Here is a 19,272-nt window from a genome sequence, read left to right on the forward strand (position 1 = left end):
AGTGACTGGGCCAGGGACCGAGGTCAGTGAGAGTGGCCCAGTTGCAGATCCAGTGCAGTTTCAGTGAAGAATTTAGCAAGGGAGAGGGAGAGAGAAAGCAGAAGCAAAGAGGAAGGTCTTGAGGTGCTTCCGGAACTGGAGATGGTTCTCCTCAAGTTCCAGGGAGGCAGGAAGGCTGTTCCAGAGGGAGGCCCCTGCCGCGGAGAGAGATCTACCCCCAGCTCGTTGCTTCGAGAAGCGGCTGACCCTGACATGCAAGGTGTGAATCACACACACCTGCAAAACAGGCCATGACGATCACTGTTATGTCACTCAAACCCTCCCAAACCACAATATGACATGGCAAGCAATAGCCATACACCAACACAGTACCAATAGGGTACACATTGCCATGTCAAAAATGTACAGTGGCATCAGACAATGATGCCTGACATGGAATCAGATGAAATGACTGACCAACAACCTCCCACCCAAAATAAGTCATTCCCAAATGCATTACAAAAGTAGTAGCCGTAACATAACAATGAATGCCTGTCTACATGCACATTGTGCATTGCGAAATCAACACTGCAGCTTCTGTGTGCTGTGTCCAACTCCTGCAACACACTGCTCAGCGCACAGCACAGTGAACAGCTATTGTGTGTGATGCACACCCTGAGCATCATCTAAGCGACAAACCACATCAAAAAGCAAATTAGGCATGTACAGGATCCATAATTGGTCACAGAACATGTGCTGCAGGGACACAGTGGGCACCAGAAGGCAAACAGAGTGTACATGTGGACATGGAAGGGTGGTTGTACATGTAGTGGATCATAGTGCGAGTGTGTGGGTCAGTAGGGACATGCACTCAATATATGCATGTGCAATCAAGTGACCATCAGTTTCCTCTACACATCAGAAGTGAACATTCACCATGTTTACAACCCACCATGTAAAGCCACAACTATTCCCTCACACCTGAAAGGTAAACACAGGAACAGGCATTGATCAGCAGAATACATCATGTACATAGGATGCTGCAATTACAATGTCAGGGTTCCATCACACTGCAGGGCAAGGTAACTATCAACAACAAAACACCCCCCCTCCCTCACAAATAACCATGACCCACTGAACAACTGCACCTGGGTCATGGAGCCTTCAACCCTCAATTTCACCTGGCCACAGGATCACCCTTCCCCTTCGTCACCATATCCCACCTTGTGTGTAAAAAGGTGCCTGCACCCTCAGAGTCCACCTTCATTTGCAAAATCACAAAATCCAAGGCAGAAAAACGAACCAGAACAGCCTCCAGTAGATGACTTGACGTAGCAGTACCTCACAAAGGCCAAGTACTACCACAATGATGTAACAACCAAGGTAGCACAGTAAAACAATGTCACAACAGGATGTGAACCATGTGTGGTACATAACATAGAATGATGCACCACGAACGGATGTGTACTGTCACAGGTCCCGTGTACAGGCACAGGAGTGGCACGAACCAACCACCCCCACCGTGGCCCGGGTGCCTGCAAGGTCAAACTCACACAGGCCTCTGAGACCCTGGTGGGGAAGGAGGGTCAGGGATATGGAGTCGGGACAGGCGTTGGCACACTGGATAACTGGAATGAGTGGCAGGAGAGGGGAGGAGGAATGACACATGAAAGTAGGGAATGCACGAAAATGTACTACCTGCATGAACACATACACAATCCGAACAAACTTGGACATCATTGTCATGGCCTTCTGGAGTCCAGGCTTAGGAGTGGCACGAACCAACCACCCCCTCTAGGGTTTTGGCGCCTGCATGTTTGGGGCTTACACAGGCATCCGCAACCCCAGCGGGGAAAGAGGGTTAGGGAACGTTGGTTGGATAGGTACGGGAAGCAGGAACACCGGGTAGAGGGTACAGGGTTTAGAATTGGATAGGACTCCGGGTGATTAGGGGAAAAAAAACATACCAAATTGAACTACACATTCATCCATGCATTAGTGCACCCCCCAGCAAGCCTATGCAGAGCAGTTTGAAAGAAAAACAACAAGACACTTAGCTCTGGTTTTGAGTGCTGGCCTCCTGCCTGCGCACTCTCAGGTCCGGTTACAGGAGCACTTCAATGCTGCAAAGAGAGCCACAGTTAATAATCTGTGCGTGCCCATAACACAAAAACACACCACCAAATATGCCCCATAGCAACAAACTACTCTACAAACAGACAATCTGGTGTAGATGCTTTGTACCCATATGTAACATTACCCCTGTGATGGGTCATACACAGTCAATGCAGTAAGTCAGCCGCCGGTGGGTGCGTGGCAAATGGAACACCAATGTGTCACAATTCACACAACATGCAATGTTCCCTGGGTAAGCAGACAGACCCATATAGCAAGGCATGACTTCAGAACAAGTCGTGTTCCACCATGACCAAAACAAAGTAGGCAGTGCATGTTTCAAAATGTACATGGAAATGAAATGAACTGCACCCGAGTATGTCCCTTGCTGTATGTCCCTGTGAGCTGCTCCTTTCCATGTCTTGGAAGGCTACATGGTTGATACAAGTGCCTCAATGGACCTTGGTGTACCGGAGGGTATGTGCCACTGCCCCTGCAGGTGCCCCAGACAACCTTACAATCAACACCATCAGTCCACCAACACATCTGAGCTGTATTGTGTGCTTCAACACCAATATTCGTCCAAGCTCACCCTCATTGCTGTTACTAAGCCTGCATGTGCAACTGGCCTGGTGGAGCTTTGCTGTGTTGTGGCCCCCTGTGCTGCTCACCTTGCCTGGAGTTCCTTGGAACACGTCAGCAGTTCTAGGATGTTGGTCTGCAATCCCTGTGCCTCTGCTTGCGCACACATGTGCATGTTGGCACCAACAAACGTGTCCAGAATTCAGACGTCCAATGGGCCATGTCTGCTGGCAAAGGTGGTCTGGAGGCTCATTCCCCTGCAGAAAGGGCATGAAACACGTGATTAATGCTTTAAAGTCATCTGTGTGTGTCTCTTCAGGCATCTCATTACTGGACCATGTCAGAGACTTACATCAGAAATCACACCATCAGTCCGTCTTTCACATCCAAAGTGTGGAACACACTATCTACGGCATGAATTGCAACAAGCACGTGTACAGTAAAGATAAGAAACATACTACACAATGCATAGCAATGAATGTACACATTAATCATGAAACACCCCATCTAGCAAAAGCTGAACAGTGGTCAATAACACTGCAATCATCCCCACTAGGCGTGTCAACACAAGTTACACAGCACCAGACATGCCACAGATATGACAGTACAAAGCCCTTGTGTAATAGGCTGTCACACCGAACCATCCTTGCGAGCCCATGGATAAGGGAGGCAGGAGTGGCATATGTGAGTCAAGGACCCCAAGCAGCAAACACATACACAAGACAAGCCTGAAGGGCCCAGCTGGAACAGACAGTGATGCCTTCAAAAGCCACAAAGCGCTGCACCGTCACATGAAAGCACAATAGACAAGCATGTTTAAACTATATTAACTAATTACACTAACTATGGAAAACCTACATTACCTAATTAAACTAACTATCAAACAGAAACTTAACTAACTAAACTAAAAGAAAAATCAAAAATGGCCACATACGACCCGGGGGGGAGGGGAGTCACCCAGGAGGGGGGAGGTACAGGGTGCTGCTCACCACCCACATGTGATGATGCTGAGCCAAAAAAAAAAACCTCCATGGGCTCAACGCCTGCACAGCCCGACCTATGTGGGAGATAGATGGTCGTCCGAGTCTGGCTCATCCTGGAAAGGAGGACGTGGCACAGTAGCCTGGCCACGCCTACCCGCAGCTTGCCCCTCATCGGCAGCAAGTCTGCCGGACGGGTGAGCCTGGTTCTTTGTGGCGATGTGACGTAGGTCTGCATGCAGAACCTCACGTGATACACGTGCTTCCTCTTGTAAGGTAGCACGTGTAACACAGAGTTCCTCCTGCAAGACCTGGCTGATCAACCGCTGCACCTCCCGTCAAGCCTGTAGCTCAGCCGAGATGGTACGCTCAAGCTGTGCAAACCTCTCCTCTGCCCGCTGCCTCTGGGACATCATAAGGACACCCAAAGTGGATTTGAGGGAAGCATACTCCTCCCTCAGGGCATCCATGTGCGCCTCTGCGTGAGCAGCAATTGCTTTACACAGAGACGACATTTCAGCCTGGCGTGCCCTGTCTGAGGCCGCCATGCCCAGCCTGAGCGAGCGGGCCATGGACCGTGCCGCCTGCTGCTGGAGAAGCAGCTGCCTAGCAGGGGGGAGCACAGATCGGGCCACACGCTCCATGCTCTCAGCGATGTTCTCCATTGCTGCCCCCTGCTGTTCTGAATTGGCAGTCATGTCTTGCTCCCACTCAGTATACTGTGGTTGCGCGCGGTGACCGCGTTGCTGGGCTTGACCCCTGCGGGACCCAAGGACCGGGTGTCCTCGCTGTGTTGGCACCGCCCGCGGCTGCACGACTACATGCCCCCGTCGACGTGATGGCCCAGGCACATCAGTGACTGGTGTGGGGGGTGACCTTGCATCCCGATCCACCACGGGCGGAGGAACCAAGACTGTCTGATCCCTCAGTGCAGGTGTGGCGGACAGAGGAGTGTCCACATCAGAATCACTCACCCCTGACACATGGACTTGATGCTCATCCAACTCGACATGGACGTCAGAGTCGTCATCAAGGCTGGACTCATAGGCAGCCAGAGACAAGATGGACTATAGCACTTGGGGGTTTTCGTGGCCTACCACCCCACGACCCCCACTTGTGCCGGTTGATGTAGTGGTAACAACCCTGTGTCTGGCATGACAACACCATCCTCCGCCTCCATTGCGTCATCACCTGAAAAATAGAGAGAAAAAAGGTCACTACACATGTCAGAAGCACACAACACACACATACACCGACAACAAACACATCAGGCAGACACGTGACACACAACATATAACCTGGCATGCATGCTGGGTCAACTTTGAATTGCTTCTGTGATCAGACCTGTTGAAAGGTGGCAGTTTCCATGGAAGTGGGTCTATGCAGTGCAGTAAATGTGTACGCCACTCACTACCTACATGTACAAGGACTCAATGGTGTGTGTCAGGAAATGTGAAGGCAGTGCAAGGTCAAATTCAGGCATCACGTGCACTGTGCATTCAATGTGTAGCATATCTACAAGCCAAGCACCCCTCCACCCAAGTACAAAAGCAGGGATGCCTAGCATGGTATCAAAAGGCTGACCATACACCTGTGTATTGACAGGCAGTGTTGACTGGCATCAACAGCTTAATGTGATTTAAGTGACAACACTGCAAATGATGATGGGACAGTAAGCAGGACACATGATGAAAACTCTGGAGGCCGCCCACGTGTGAAGAAGACACTACAACAGTCGGACAGAGTCATTGGCCATTAAACAGGCTGAGGCCTGTGAGCCACACAGATTGTCAGACCCTAAACATGTGTGCAACGCAGCACTGAGCCACAGTTGACATGGGAAGGCTGATGAGATGCCATGCAACGTATGTCACCCAGGACTTGTATTACAGTGATCATCCAGTCAAGGACACATAGGGGCATGCGTGCAATGCACATGGAGCATGAATGGGCACTCATGTCCCTGCGGGACATCTGACCTATGCACAGTACAAGTGAGATACCCTGCATCAAGTACTAAGGCTGTAGCACACGGCATATGTCTGGCAGATTGTACGCTGGAAGTTAGCATCTACACAGGACGCATGAACAGGAAAGTACACATTGGCAAGATTGAAGCAGACCAGTGCAAAGGTGGAACTGGGGTGCAGAGTGGCGGAGGAGGGGCAAGGGAGCATGCCTACATGGAGTCCCCACATGCAGGCAGAGGAGACATGCACGTCAGTCATGCAATGACATTGTGCCTGGGCTGAGAGGAAGGTCACCCCACGCCACATGCAGAAGGGCCAGTGAGCTGGAAATGGACCGGAGGGGCATACTTGTAACCAGCATGTCAGTAGAGTGCAATAGTGGTGATGCGGACAGTCCCCGTCTGCTCCACATGTCCACCATCCAGCAGAGCAGACATGCATCACGGAAGCATTGCATTACTTACACATAAGAACCATGTACACGTCACATGTAGTAGCAATCATGCATAACACATCCCACAAGTGAAACACACACGTCCTCAACAAACACGCATCAACACTCACTGGACTGGGCATCAAAGTCCAGCATCTCTCCCACTCCTTCGACCAATTCAGGTGGTATGAACTCCGCAACGAGTGCCTCATGCGGAGTGAGCTCTTCCTCCTCTGGTGCAGGCCCACCGCCAGTCACCAGAGTCAAGTTGTAATTAGAGGCACGCTTAGCCTTAGCGCTGCGTTTGAGGTCATTCCAACGCTTTTTGCACTCTTGCGCAATGCGCACCTCATGGCCGAATGAACTGACATGTTCCGCAACATGCTTCCAGTGGGTGTCATGGTGGGCAGCCGTAGTCTGACTATTGGCACCCACTACCATGTCACGGCTGTGGCCCCGCACGTAGTCCACGAGGAAGTCCAGTTCCTGCTTGCAGAAAGGCTTCTTCCTCGACGTGCAGGAGGTCGTGGCTGTGTGTGGGGTCCCAGCCTGTGCTGCAGGTGCAACCTTCCTCCTCTTGGACCGTGGCGCAGACCCTGGCTGGCTAATGCAGCCCTGACCAGTATGGCCAGTGGGTTCGGTGGATTGAGCCAAGGGAGTGGCAGGTGGAGGGACGACCAAAGGCCTGACTTGTGTCAGTGGCATCTGGGTGCCCTCTAATGGACCCTGCGCAGCAACATCCGCTGTGGCAGGGTATTGACCGCAACGATCCTGGTTGGCAGACTCACAACCGGGGTGTTGTTGGGTGCATCTGCCCCTGCACTTGCCAACACCCGGCTGTTCGGGGCAGCAGATGACATAACTGCCCCAGGGACACGTGTCTTGGTCAGAGCCGCCCTGCGTGCCCCTATGGTTTCCCTGCTGGCCTGTTGGAAATCTACCAAGGGCTCCTCAAGTGCCAACGCAGCCTGCACTGGCAGACCCTGAGCCTGGGTGGCGGTGTCCACAGCTGCACCTGCAGCTACCACTACCCTTGGGCCCGTGGCAGTCGATGGAACGGACTGCTGGGTCACACGGGCGCCAGTGTCAGATGCAGAAGCTGCATCCCCCGGAACCACACCCCCTGTGACTGCACCGACAAATGGCACAGCATTGTGCTCAAGTGGCGCACCCCTGCCTCTTCCCCCTCTGTGGCCACCCTGGACACCCTGGAGTCCCCCTACTCCCTGGTCACCACGGCCACCTCCCCGACCACGCCCGCCACGAGGAGTACCCCCAGCTGAGGCGCCCCTCACCTTTGGTGTCCTCCCAACCATGGCACAGATGTAGTAGTGCCGGCACAGATGGAGTAGTGCCAATGGGAGGTGTACACCACAATTGACCTGGGCAATTGGGGTGAAGGGGGTGGGAAGCAAGATGTTAACAGCCCCCCTGCACCTGCAAGGCTGTATGTGACCCCGGTGATGTAGTGACGGGTCACGCAATGCTCAGGCACCCCAAAACTGCAGTAAAACCGTGCACTCAACCCTGCAGCCTACGAGCGTGGAATCAACCTCCCACAGTACGCGGTGGCACCCAGTAACACGAATAACGCGTACGCGTGGGACACGCAGACTACTATGACCTCGAAAATGGGTGCGATACACGGGGGCACCCGCAGTGGGAAAAATAGCGTGTGCAACTCACCGTCTGACTAGCGCGATGTAGAAAAACACGCGTAGCCAATACCCCCGCCAAAAGAAGAGATACGTCCTTGATAGCTGTGAAGTTGTGATGGCGCGCGTAACAACAGGAAGCAGCAACACACGTCGGTCTTCACGAAAGGCACATACAGCAAACTGCTGGCCCCTGCTCACCTTTAACCCGTGCTGAGGGAAACGCCCGCGCGCGTCACGTCACTTACGCGCATGGGCCCTTTCCTCGGATTACACGCATTCTCACACGGACTTGCAGTTTTTCACGCGCGCTGAAACGCCCGTGCACGCCTGCTCGCGTCACGTCACAGAGGCGCTTGCGCTTGAAGGGCCTTCGGTACAATGAAATCGCCTATGCGTGCAGACGCGCTTACGCGCTAAGAGCCTTTCCTCGAATTACACGCTGACGTACAGAATTTTCAAATGCCAAATCACTCCGTATCAAGCTGGCCACGCGTAAGCACACAGAAGACCACGCTCCTGCCCAAAAGGCCGAATTACTGCCCCGCAGAGCCCCGAGCAGCCTCCCACGAGCCATCTGCTGCTGCCTGCCTACCTGCCTGCTGCCACCATGCCCTGCCATTTGGTGCCTGCACATCAGCCATCTGCAGGGGTCCAGTTGCTGTGTCCACCCCTGCTGGAACAGAAGACTCCCGACTGGGATACCATTGCTCCACAGCCCAGCCCCAGGACCCAGTTGCCCACCCACGCCTGCCTCGGGGGTCGCCATGTCGGGGAAAACACCATCCGAGACCACTGGCGACCCCCAGCCAGAGGGGCTTAGGGCCACCAGCTTCAGTCCGAAGGAAGTTGGTGTCCTGGTGGAGCATGTCCTGGGGCATTATGATGCCCTCTTCGGATCATCACGCGCCGACAAGGAAGGACGGGACAGGATCTGGGCGGACATCGTGACTGCCATCAATGCGGAGGGGGTGGCAGTCCGACTATTCTACCATTTCAAGAAGCGCTGGGAGGACTTCAGGTCCAGGACCCTCAACAAGGCCCGGCGCCTCTTGAAGGCAGCGGATGCTAAGGGGCGCCGGGGCCACTTGTCGGAAGATCAGATGAGGGTCCTGGAACGCATATCCCCAGCGCTCCACGTCCAGGTCCTTGAGAGGCAGACCCGTCTGGAGTCGAGCGGTAAGTGGCCAAGCATTGCTGTGTGAGACAGGGCATGTTGCAGTGTGCTGGTTGTCTGATACTGTATGTGTGACATAGGCCATGTACGCGTGTTTGTGTGCAGGGACATCCTGGTCATGCATGTGAGACCAGTAATGTGTGAAGCACACGGTTGGTGTATGTGTTTAAATGCTACATGGGGAGCCCTATGCGGAATGGACACATGAGAGCATGCCAGTCTCTGTTCCTGGACATGGGTGGGGGTGAGGGATGGGTGATGATGCCATGTACATGTATGGTGTCCATGTCTGTGTGTCTGACCTGCGTGTCTGTGACTTGTGAATGCCATGGATGCATGACACATGTCTGTGTCAATGTTCAGATTCACTGATGCAGCCTAGCTATCCTTGCATCCACTGTGTCTGGGATGTACGATTCCAGATGGATGAAAGTATGGTGAAGTGTGTGAATGTGAAAGGCATGACCCATGATGCATGTGAGTTCAAAAACAACATTGTATGTTTCAAGAGTCCCTTGGACATGTTTGCTTATGTCCATAGCATGCGCCATGCCTGTTACTGTATGTGTTTTGCCTGCACTGACACATGTGTTGTGGAGGGACATGATGGAAGTGATCTTTGACAGTGCCACTCATCTGCTATTGCTTCCTGTCTAGGGGACCATTGTACAGTACCCTGATGCTTGTGTTCTATGTCTCCCTCTACACAGCGCAAAGTGAAGAAGAGGGCGGAGACGGCGCTGTGGAGCAAAGCCGCGGGGATACCCCCACGGCTGCAGCGGAAGGGGTGGGTGAGTCCCCACAGGGGCTTGCAACGACGGAAGACGGGGTGGAGCCATCCAGGTTGTTGGTTTCCACAGAGGAGGAGGAGGCCGCTACTGAGCCGCACATGGGGCCTGGTGGGGGCATCCCTGCTGGTGCAAGTGGTGCAGTCCAGGGGCAGGGGCAGGAGGCAGCACAGGTCGCCGGGGAGGTGCCTGTGCATGTCACTGTCCCTGACACTGTGACTGCACCACCATGCACCAGCAGGGATGCCCCATCCCAGGCCCGTCTGCAGGTAGGGGGGATGTCCATGTCATCTGACTCCCCTCCACCTGCGGACGAGGGGACCCCTGGCCGTATGGAGAAGGTCCTGATTGGTGTCGCGTTGCGCACGGGTGTCATTCGTGATTAGGTGCGTGCTTCCCGGGGGGAGCACGCACGTCATCACGAAGAGCACCCTGCCAACGTGGCCCAGTTGGGAGCGGTCGTGGTCGAGGGTTTCGTACATGTGTCCAGCACTCTGGCGACCCTCTCCTCCTCTGTGGAGGCTATGCGCCAGTCGTTCTCCATGCAGTCTTCTGGCCCAGATGCCACCAGGGCCCCCTGTGGACCTGCCCGGTCCAATGCAGCCAACTCGGTGGGGATCCAATCCCTGCCACAGTCGAGAATCGGAGGTCCAGCAGGGGTGGACACACCAGCAACTGGACCCCAGCAGATGGAGGATGTGACGGCATCATTGGGCAGGGCCTGGATGACGTCGTGCTGGCACAGGCAGTTGCGTCGGAGGCAGCGGCAGGCTCGACGTGGGTGGCATCATGGCTCGGGGCCATCAACATCAGGGGTGCAGGCATCGGCCGGAGGGCAGGAGAACCCTGGAATGGGAGTGGCTTCTGTGTGGGAGCGGTTGGGCCAGCAGATAGGTGCGGAGCGGCAGCGGGCAGAGGAGGAACGGCTCACAATGGTCAGGGCAGAGAACTCCATGCGGAGGGCGCTGAGGCGGGCTGAGTGCCTCGAGGGTATTCGCAGGGAGTTGGAGCTGGACACTGCATTATCCCTGCGAGACCTCAGGGCCAGGGAACATGCCTGCCTTCAAGCCATTGAACAGGAGTTCGATGATACCCTGGCCCATGACAACATCCAGTGAGCCGTTGGACTAGCCCGCTGCCCTTGTAAATAGTTATGTAGTTAGTGTTAGGTTTCCTTTGCTTTTTTATTGATTTTGGACCTTTTGGACAATGGAACACATTTTTGTATATAGTTTTTTTATTAGGTAGTATTTTTAGATAGGTTTCATTTCTTCAGTTTTTTGGATTTACCCATGGAGCAATGGTTTTCGGTTTTGTTTTTCCCTTGGATGTACTTTTTTGAACTGTGACTTTGGACACCTTTCCTTTGGATTATGATTTGTGGTTTTTCATTATTTTACGGACATGCTGCTTTTTGTTTTTAATTCCCATTGTCGTTTGTTTATTTTTAATCCCATTTATGTTGCTTTTAATACATTTTTTTCATCAAACTTCAATGTCTAGTATCATCTCATTGGTTTCATGCATATCATGATATGGGTTTTGACATTCACTTACACCCATTGTGTGTATGTGTGTATGTGAGGGACATGTGTTCATTTACATACTTGACATTGGGGTTGTATCATGTAATTGGCATTTCTGAGTGGGTGGATGCAATACTTGGGTGGGTGTTTGGCATGTGGAGGCTGCCCATAAGGGCCAGGGATCTGGATTGGGATGACGTGTTGGCTGGGGGACATGTGTCAGGGCCTGCTGGCAGGTGCCCCACAAGGCTGGGGGGTGTGGGTGCAGGGGGACATGAGTGGGACATGAGTGGGGGCCTGCTGGCAGGTGCCTCGCAATGCTGGGGGATGGGGGTGCAGGGAGACATGATTGGGACATGAGTGGGGGCCTGCTGGCAGGTGCCTCGCAATGCTGGGGGATGGGGGTGCAGGGGGACATGAGTGGGGGCCTGCTGGCAGGTGCCTCGCAATGCTGGGGGGTGGGGGTGCGGGGGAGATGAGTGGGACATGAGTGGGGGCCTGCTGGCAGGTGCCTCGCAATGCTGGGGGGTAGGGGTGCAGGGGGAGATGAGTGGGACATGAGTGGGGGCCTGCTGGCAGGTGCCTCGCAATGCTGGAGGGTGGGGGTGCAGGGGGACATGAGTGGGACATGAGTGGGGCCTGCTGGCAGGTGCCTCGCAATGCTGGGGGGTGGGGGTGGGGGTGCAGGGGGAGATAGGTGGGACATGAGTGGGGGCCTGCTGGCAGGTGCCTCGCAATGCTGGGGGGTGGGGGTGGGGGTGCAGGGGGAGATAGGTGGGACATGAGTGGGGGCCTGCTGGCAGGTGCCTCACAATGCTGGGGGGTGGGGGTGCAGGGGGACATGAGTGGGACATGAGTGGGGGCCTGCTGGCAGGTGCCTCGCAATGCTGGGGGGTGGGGGTGCAGGGGGAGATGAGTGGGACATGAGTGGGGCCTGCTGGCAGGTGCCTCGCAATGCTGGGGGGTGGGGGTGCAGGGGGACATGAGTGGGGGCCTGCAGGCAGGTGCCTCGCAATGCTGGGGGGTGGGGGTGGGGGTGCAGGGGGAGATAGGTGGGACATGAGTGGGGGCCTGCTGGCAGGTGCCTCACAATGCTGGGGGGTGGGGGTGCAGGGGGACATGAGTGGGACATGAGTGGGGGCCTGCTGGCAGGTGCCTCGCAATGCTGGGGGGTGGGGGTGCAGGGGGAGATGAGTGGGACATGAGTGGGGCCTGCTGGCAGGTGCCTCGCAATGCTGGGGGGTGGGGGTGCAGGGGGACATGAGTGGGACATGAGTGGGGGCCTGCTGGCAGGTGCCTCGCAATACTGGGGGGTGGGGGTGCAGGGGGAGATGAATGGGACATGAGTGGGGGCCTGTTGGCAGGTACCTCGCAATGCTGGGGGGTGGGGGTGCAGGGGGACATGAGTGGGACATGAGTGGGGGCCTGCTGGCAGGTGCCTCGCAATGCTGGGGGGTGGGGGTGCAGGGGGAGATGAGTGGGACATGAGTGGGGGCCTGCTGGTAGGTGCCTCGCAATGCTGGAGGGTGGGGGTACGGGGGACATGAGTGGGACATGAGTGGGGGCCTGCTGGCAGGTGCCTCGCAATGCTGGGGGGTGGGGGGTACAGGGGGACAAGAGTGGGACATGAGTGGGGGCCTGCTGGCAGGTGCCTCGCAATGCTGGGGGGTGGGGGTGCAAGGGGACATGAGTTGGTGATTAGTAGTGCAAGGAGACATGTGCCTTTGCTGGGGGGCATGGCCATGTTGGGTGTGCTGCCTGTGGGACATGACCAGGGATGCAGGGTAGTCCCATGTGGTGTGGGCTGCCTGCAGGGGCCGTGGAGGGTGTACAGGGAACACCTGGGAGGACCCACACTGCCAAATCACGTGTGGGACTCCCCGGCACCCCCGAAATACACGTACCCTGCTGAAATCGCGTGTGAAACTTCCCGCGCACCCCAGTAATACACGTACCCAGCTGAAATCGCGTGTGAAACTTCCCGCGCACCCCAGTAATACACGTACCCCGCTCGCACAGGGCCAATCGCGTGTGAAACTTCCTGCGCACCCCAGTAATACACGTACCCTGCTGAAATCGCATGTGGAACTTCCCGCGCACCCCAGTAATACACGTACCCAGCTGAAATCGCATGTGAAACTTCCCGAGCACCCCAGTAATACACGTACCCCACTCACACAGGGCCAATCGCATGTGAAACTTCCCGCGCACCCCAGTACTACACGTACCCTGCTGAAATCGCGTGTGAAACTTCCCGCGCACCCCAGTAATACACGTACCCCGCTCGCACAGGGCCAATCACGTGTGAAACTTCCCACGCACCCCAGTAATACACGTACCCTGCTGAAATCGCGTGTGAAACTTCCCGCGCACCCCAGTAATACACCTAGCTTGCAGAAATCGCGTGTGACACTTCCCGCGCACCCCAGTAATACACGTACCCAGCTGAAATTGTGTGTGAAACTTCCCGTGCACCCCAGTAATACACGTACCCCGCTCGCACAGGGCCAATCGCGTGTGAAACTTCCTGCGCACCCCAGTAATACACGTACCCTGCTGAAATTGCGTGTGGAACTTCCCGCGCACCCCAGTAATACACGTACCCAGCTGAAATCGCATGTGAAACTTCCCGCGCACCCCAGTAATACACGTACCCCGCTCGCACAGGGCCAATCGCATGTGAAACTTCCCGCGCACCCCAGTACTACACGTACCCTGCTGAAATCGCGTGTGAAACTTCCCGCGCACCCCAGTAATACACGTACCCCGCTCGCACAGGGCCAATCACGTGTGAAACTTCCCATGCACCCCAGTAATACACGTACCCTGCTGAAATCGCGTGTGAAACTTCCCGCGCACCCCAGTAATACACCTAGCTTGCTGAAATCGCGTGTGACACTTCCCGCGCACCCCAGTAATACACGTACCCAGCTGAAATTGCGTGTGAAACTTCCCGTGCACCCCAGTAATACACGTACCCCGCTCGCACAGGGCCAATCGCGTGTGAAACTTCCCGCGCACCCCAGTAATACACGTACCCTGCTGAAATCGCGTGTGAAACTTCCCGCGCACCCCAGTAATACACGTACCCTGCTGAAATTGCGTGTGGAACTTCCCGCGCACCCCAGTAATACACCTACCCAGCTGAAATTGCGTGTGAAACTTCCCGCGCACCCCAGTAATACATGTACCCTGCTGAAATCCCGTGTGGAACTTCCTGCGCACCCCAGTAATACATGTACCCTGCTGAAATCGCGTGTGAAACTTCCCGCGCACCCCAGTAATACACGTACCCCGCTCGCACAGGGCCAATCGCGTGTGAAACTTCCCGCGAACCCCAGTGATACGCGTTCCCCGCTTGCCGTGCTGGTACAGGGTTAGCACAGCCCTTTGCGCTGGATTGGGGATTTTGAAGGCTTTTCCCTGCGCAAGGAGCGTTCTTGGGGGCGTAACTGGCGCTGCTGCAGGGTCGTTGCGCCACTGTGCGCCACGGCTGGTTTTGGTGGCTGGAATCCATGAATACGCTGTGCGCGGAAATGTATTTTAGCGCACGCGGCTGGCGCAGGGATTCGCACGCGCACACTGTGCGCCAGCCGCGTGCCCCACTTGTGCGCTAAATTCTATGAATTACCCCCTTTATGTCAAGGGTTGCCTGAGCCAGTGCAGAGACAGATGAAGAAACAAGGGGGATGGAACCAAAACCGTGGGCTGAGATACATCACTGTCGGCTATTGCAAGAGAAAAATAAGATGAAAAATGAGGCTAAGAAAATAGAGGAAGCCAAGTTAGTTCAGAAAAAATTATCTACATTTGCCATGGAAGGGGGGTATTGACAAGCGGAGAAGGATTGGTAATGCAGGAAGCAGTGGGTGCATCGCAGGCGAGTAATCAACACCAGATGGACCACAGTGGATATGGGTTTGTGCCATGAGGCAGGCGTATGTGCTATAGAGGAAGAGGAGGTGGATTTAGAAATAATCAAGGTGGGTTTCAAAATACACAGAATGAGGACCAGAGTATCCAGGGAGGATATAACCAAGGGGGACTTGTCAGATGGGCACCCCCAATATGTTGGACTTGTGGGATGACAGGCCACATTACACATGTATGCGGGAGCCAATGGAATGAACAGACTGGCCAATTTTCAAAAGGGGGGACAGCTTGTCCTCCACCATATAGTACACAAACTAGAGAAGGGTTTGCCCAAGATCACACAGTTTATCAGACGCAAGCGCCGTAGGTACAGCAGGTACTATGTTTGAGCCTGTGTGTTTGATTACAGTAGATACTCAAGACCCCTTTTGCAAGCTTTAAAGAAAGAACAAGTGGATAAAGTAAAAATAGAACAGAGTGAGGAAATGGAGGGAAGGTTTGAGGAGCTGAAAAAATCATTCAGTGGACACTCCTTATAGATATTCTAGCAGGAGTGCAGAGACTTGCCGGGAATCTCAGAAAGTTTGAAATTGAACTTTAGAAACACATTGAAGTGCGAATGTTATGCCTAAATGCCAGTTCGTGATCAGAAATTGGAAACGAGATCAGTATACAGATTCATTTCTTGGAAAATACCTGTTTGGTTAAACACATGGTACTTACTAATAGCGATGCTCATCGACTTTTGCTTGCTGTTTTTGTGTTTATACTTGAAGCTGATCCTGCTCTTGTTAGAAGAGACGTTGATATTCACACTTTTATACAGGATCCTAAAAATGGCCCAGTGATAGGAAGGCTCCTCATTGCAATGTTGCAAGTATAAAGAAAGTTGATGATTGGATTAAAAATGAGAAATATAGAAGCTGGCACGGTTTTAGAGAATGAACAAGTGCGACAAATACCAGGATGGCGCGAAAAGTGGATGTCTGTGGTTTTGTGGATAGTATATGCCTGTACAATTACTCTTTTTGTCTTTCTGTTTCTCTTGTTTGACACTCTTTATCATGTTAGTACTCCTGCTAAGGCAGAGGTCCCTATGGTTCTCCCCACTATGATAACTGCTTTTGATTTTCTTCATGATTATTATACAAGCTTTGCACATGGGAAACATAAGAGAAATGTAGGGGGAAGATAGTGAGGGGATACATACCTATCCAGACAATGCAGCACACTTGGGTAATAACATGTGGTATCAGCACATATGAAAGGTGGGAGAGAGAACATCTAAGGAGAGTTGCTACATCTGTGATCTCATACCCTGTGCCATGAATACAGTGCAAACTTTCCTTTCCAGAGAAGCCCCATAATACGATGCCAGATGCCTCATACCCCTTGCAGCATGTATACCAGAGGACAATTTCAGGGAAATTGGGCCACTTTGCGATGGAGGTCGATGGAGGTCGAAATGGTCATTTCCATACCAGGATGATTATATCAAGACCACACAGATGGAAAAGGAACCCGAATGTAAAAGCAAGATGCTTGTGTATCCTGCAGCAGGACGTGATGATGTGGTCATTGAAGAGATGAAGAGAATGAACTGCCCTGATGTGACAGAAATAACTGGATTGCCTAGATGTTGGGAACAAACTCAAGTCTTAGTTTATGGACGAGTGAAGTCCAAGAAGGGATGGAAAGAAGGACTGAGGCCTGTGCAGCTGAGCTACTAAAGCCAGAATACATAGAAGAGGTACAGCGGGTAAACAATGGATGTTTGAAGTCATGGGCTAAGCATGCCAAGCTACTGACATGGGTAGAAGATGAATCTGGTCCAATGGTTGTGATCCCATTGGCAAATACGACATTGTGTTTCCGAAGACATGGAAAGAATCATGAGGAAGACAACAATGACTACAGAACTCAGTTAACGTTTCCGGGATGGGAGCAGGGATAGCCATTCTGATGGATCGATATTGGGCTTGTGGGCCTAGAGCCTATTTGAAGCTTCCCAAGGATTGGGGAGGGACGTTTTCCTTAGTGTTTATCCATGTTCCAGCATTAGTGATTCCTCAGAGCGACCTGAATATTGGAGAATTTCCAAAGGTAGATGCCCACTTGAATTTCTTAATCGAACCAGAAGAGAGAATTACTTCTCAGCTAAGTCAATAAAAGCATATTAATCTATTCCGTAGGAGCACAGATATTTCAGCAAGACTGCTTCAATATTCACAACTATCTTCATACCTTGGGTCCAGATGATAGCCAATGCCAAGTGGTTGCAGATTACAAGATGGGAGCTTCTGCAGACAATCAACACCACCATAAGGGGATTCAATGCTATTAAAGAAGAGTTAAGGGCCATACGACTAATGACCCTTCAGAACAGATATGTCTTTGACATGATCACAGCAATGGAAGGAGGAGTTTGCACCAAAATTGGGCCATCATGTTGCACATTCACACCTTCTCACAAAGACGAGAATGGGACCTTGACAGAGGCCATATAGTTGCTGATGAAAGTGCACAACCAGAAGAAAGCCCAGACAGAGGACATTACAGATGACAGTTGGTTTGCTTCCATATTCTCGTGGATTCCCCAGTGAATGGCAAACATCTTCAGGGTTCTTGGAGCAGTATTGGTGATGGTGAGGTTTGGATTTTGTGTAATCAGGATAATAATTAGACAATGCAAAAAGATGGCAAAAAAGGCAGTAGGAATGAAGATCATGATTGATGTTGAATCAGGGTTTGGACAGAAAATACATAGAAGCCAGCATTGTAACACCTGAAGGAACAATGTTCCTGTATCCAAAGAATCATAAGAAGTATGTAGGACGATGGGTCTATTGTAATCCGAATGGACAGTGTAGCTACATGACCTAGAGTGTAGATGAACAAGTTAAATCAGCCGGCACCCTGAGGGGGGTGATGAAGATCTGGACTCTAAAGAAGCACTTTTTCAAGAGAAAATATCAAGATGTGGAAACCATTGAAGAGGTGGTTGATGACTCAATCAGAGGGGGGAATGTAGAGGGGCAGCAACAATAAGTTGAGATAACGGAAGAGTCTGGAAGGATTGTCTGGCCGGGTGTCAAAGCTGAAGCAACCAAGGCCGGTTATCTACTCTCAAAGGCAGTGATCATGAGATGCTGAATCATCCCTTGTTAAGGTGCAACGAAAGAACACCAAGTGTGCCAAGTCTTATTCATTTAAGACCTTTAAATGCTGCAAAATGGACCAAATTGTGGTCTCCTGTCACGTGAGCTGAGGATGGAAATAGAGTTCAGCATGGAGTTCTAGAACAACGACAGAACAAGGATACTTTGCAAGGCCAAGTTCAAAGACAATCTTCATGGCAGAAGGCATGGGCGATGAGAGATTTTGGGCTAGTTGGGTGGGGAGGTAAAGTGAAGTCCACCTCCTGGCCCCTGGGTTTGAGTTTACGTGCTGCTAATTGAGTGGAATGTTCCAGAATGGCACAAGCGTACCAACCAATTTTTAGAGGGCTGTGTAATGAAGGGCCTTATCATTTGAGAGTCAATGATACACTGTGTACTTAATATTGTTGAAGATGACATTTTAGAGGTAGACATAAGTTGTCCACCTGATAGTAGATAAACAATCACAATCCCACCCCGTATGGAACATATACTTAGATGGTCCCCTTGAACCTATCACAACAGCTCGTAGGTTTTTCTCATTTGCCATGTATGACGTCAGCTCTGATGCATTATTAGTAAATTCATGTATTTTTTTAGAAATGTATTGAGAGCTCGAGCGAACGTCTGTTGATGTCCGTTGTAAACTCCCTGTTTAGGATCATTGTTAATAAAACAGTACCTTTGCTATCTTCCTGAGTTGGTTCGATTATTTGGTGTCTGAGTTATTCTGCAACCCCATCCATTACATGCACGATACCCAAAGGGCTCTATGCGTGCAATTGCGCAATTAATTCCAAGAATCGGGCCCCAAATATTTACAAGAGTTGTTGCACTTAATGACAAAAAAAGTCTGTATCATTCCTTCTACTTTAAGTGACCATAGTATGTTGTGTCTTATTTTTAATTGTGGAGACATTGCAAATAGATTGAATATATGGATATGAAGAAACAAACAGGGAAACAGAGTTAACTGATCCACTAAGAACCTTAGCTTGATGGAAGTAATTTAGAATAGGTAATTTAGAGATGAAAA

The sequence above is a fragment of the Ambystoma mexicanum genome, chromosome 9, assembly GCF_040938575.1.
Source record: "Ambystoma mexicanum isolate Mex_15411 chromosome 9, UKY_AmexF1_1, whole genome shotgun sequence".
In the NCBI taxonomy this organism is placed as follows: Eukaryota; Metazoa; Chordata; class Amphibia; order Caudata; family Ambystomatidae; genus Ambystoma; species Ambystoma mexicanum.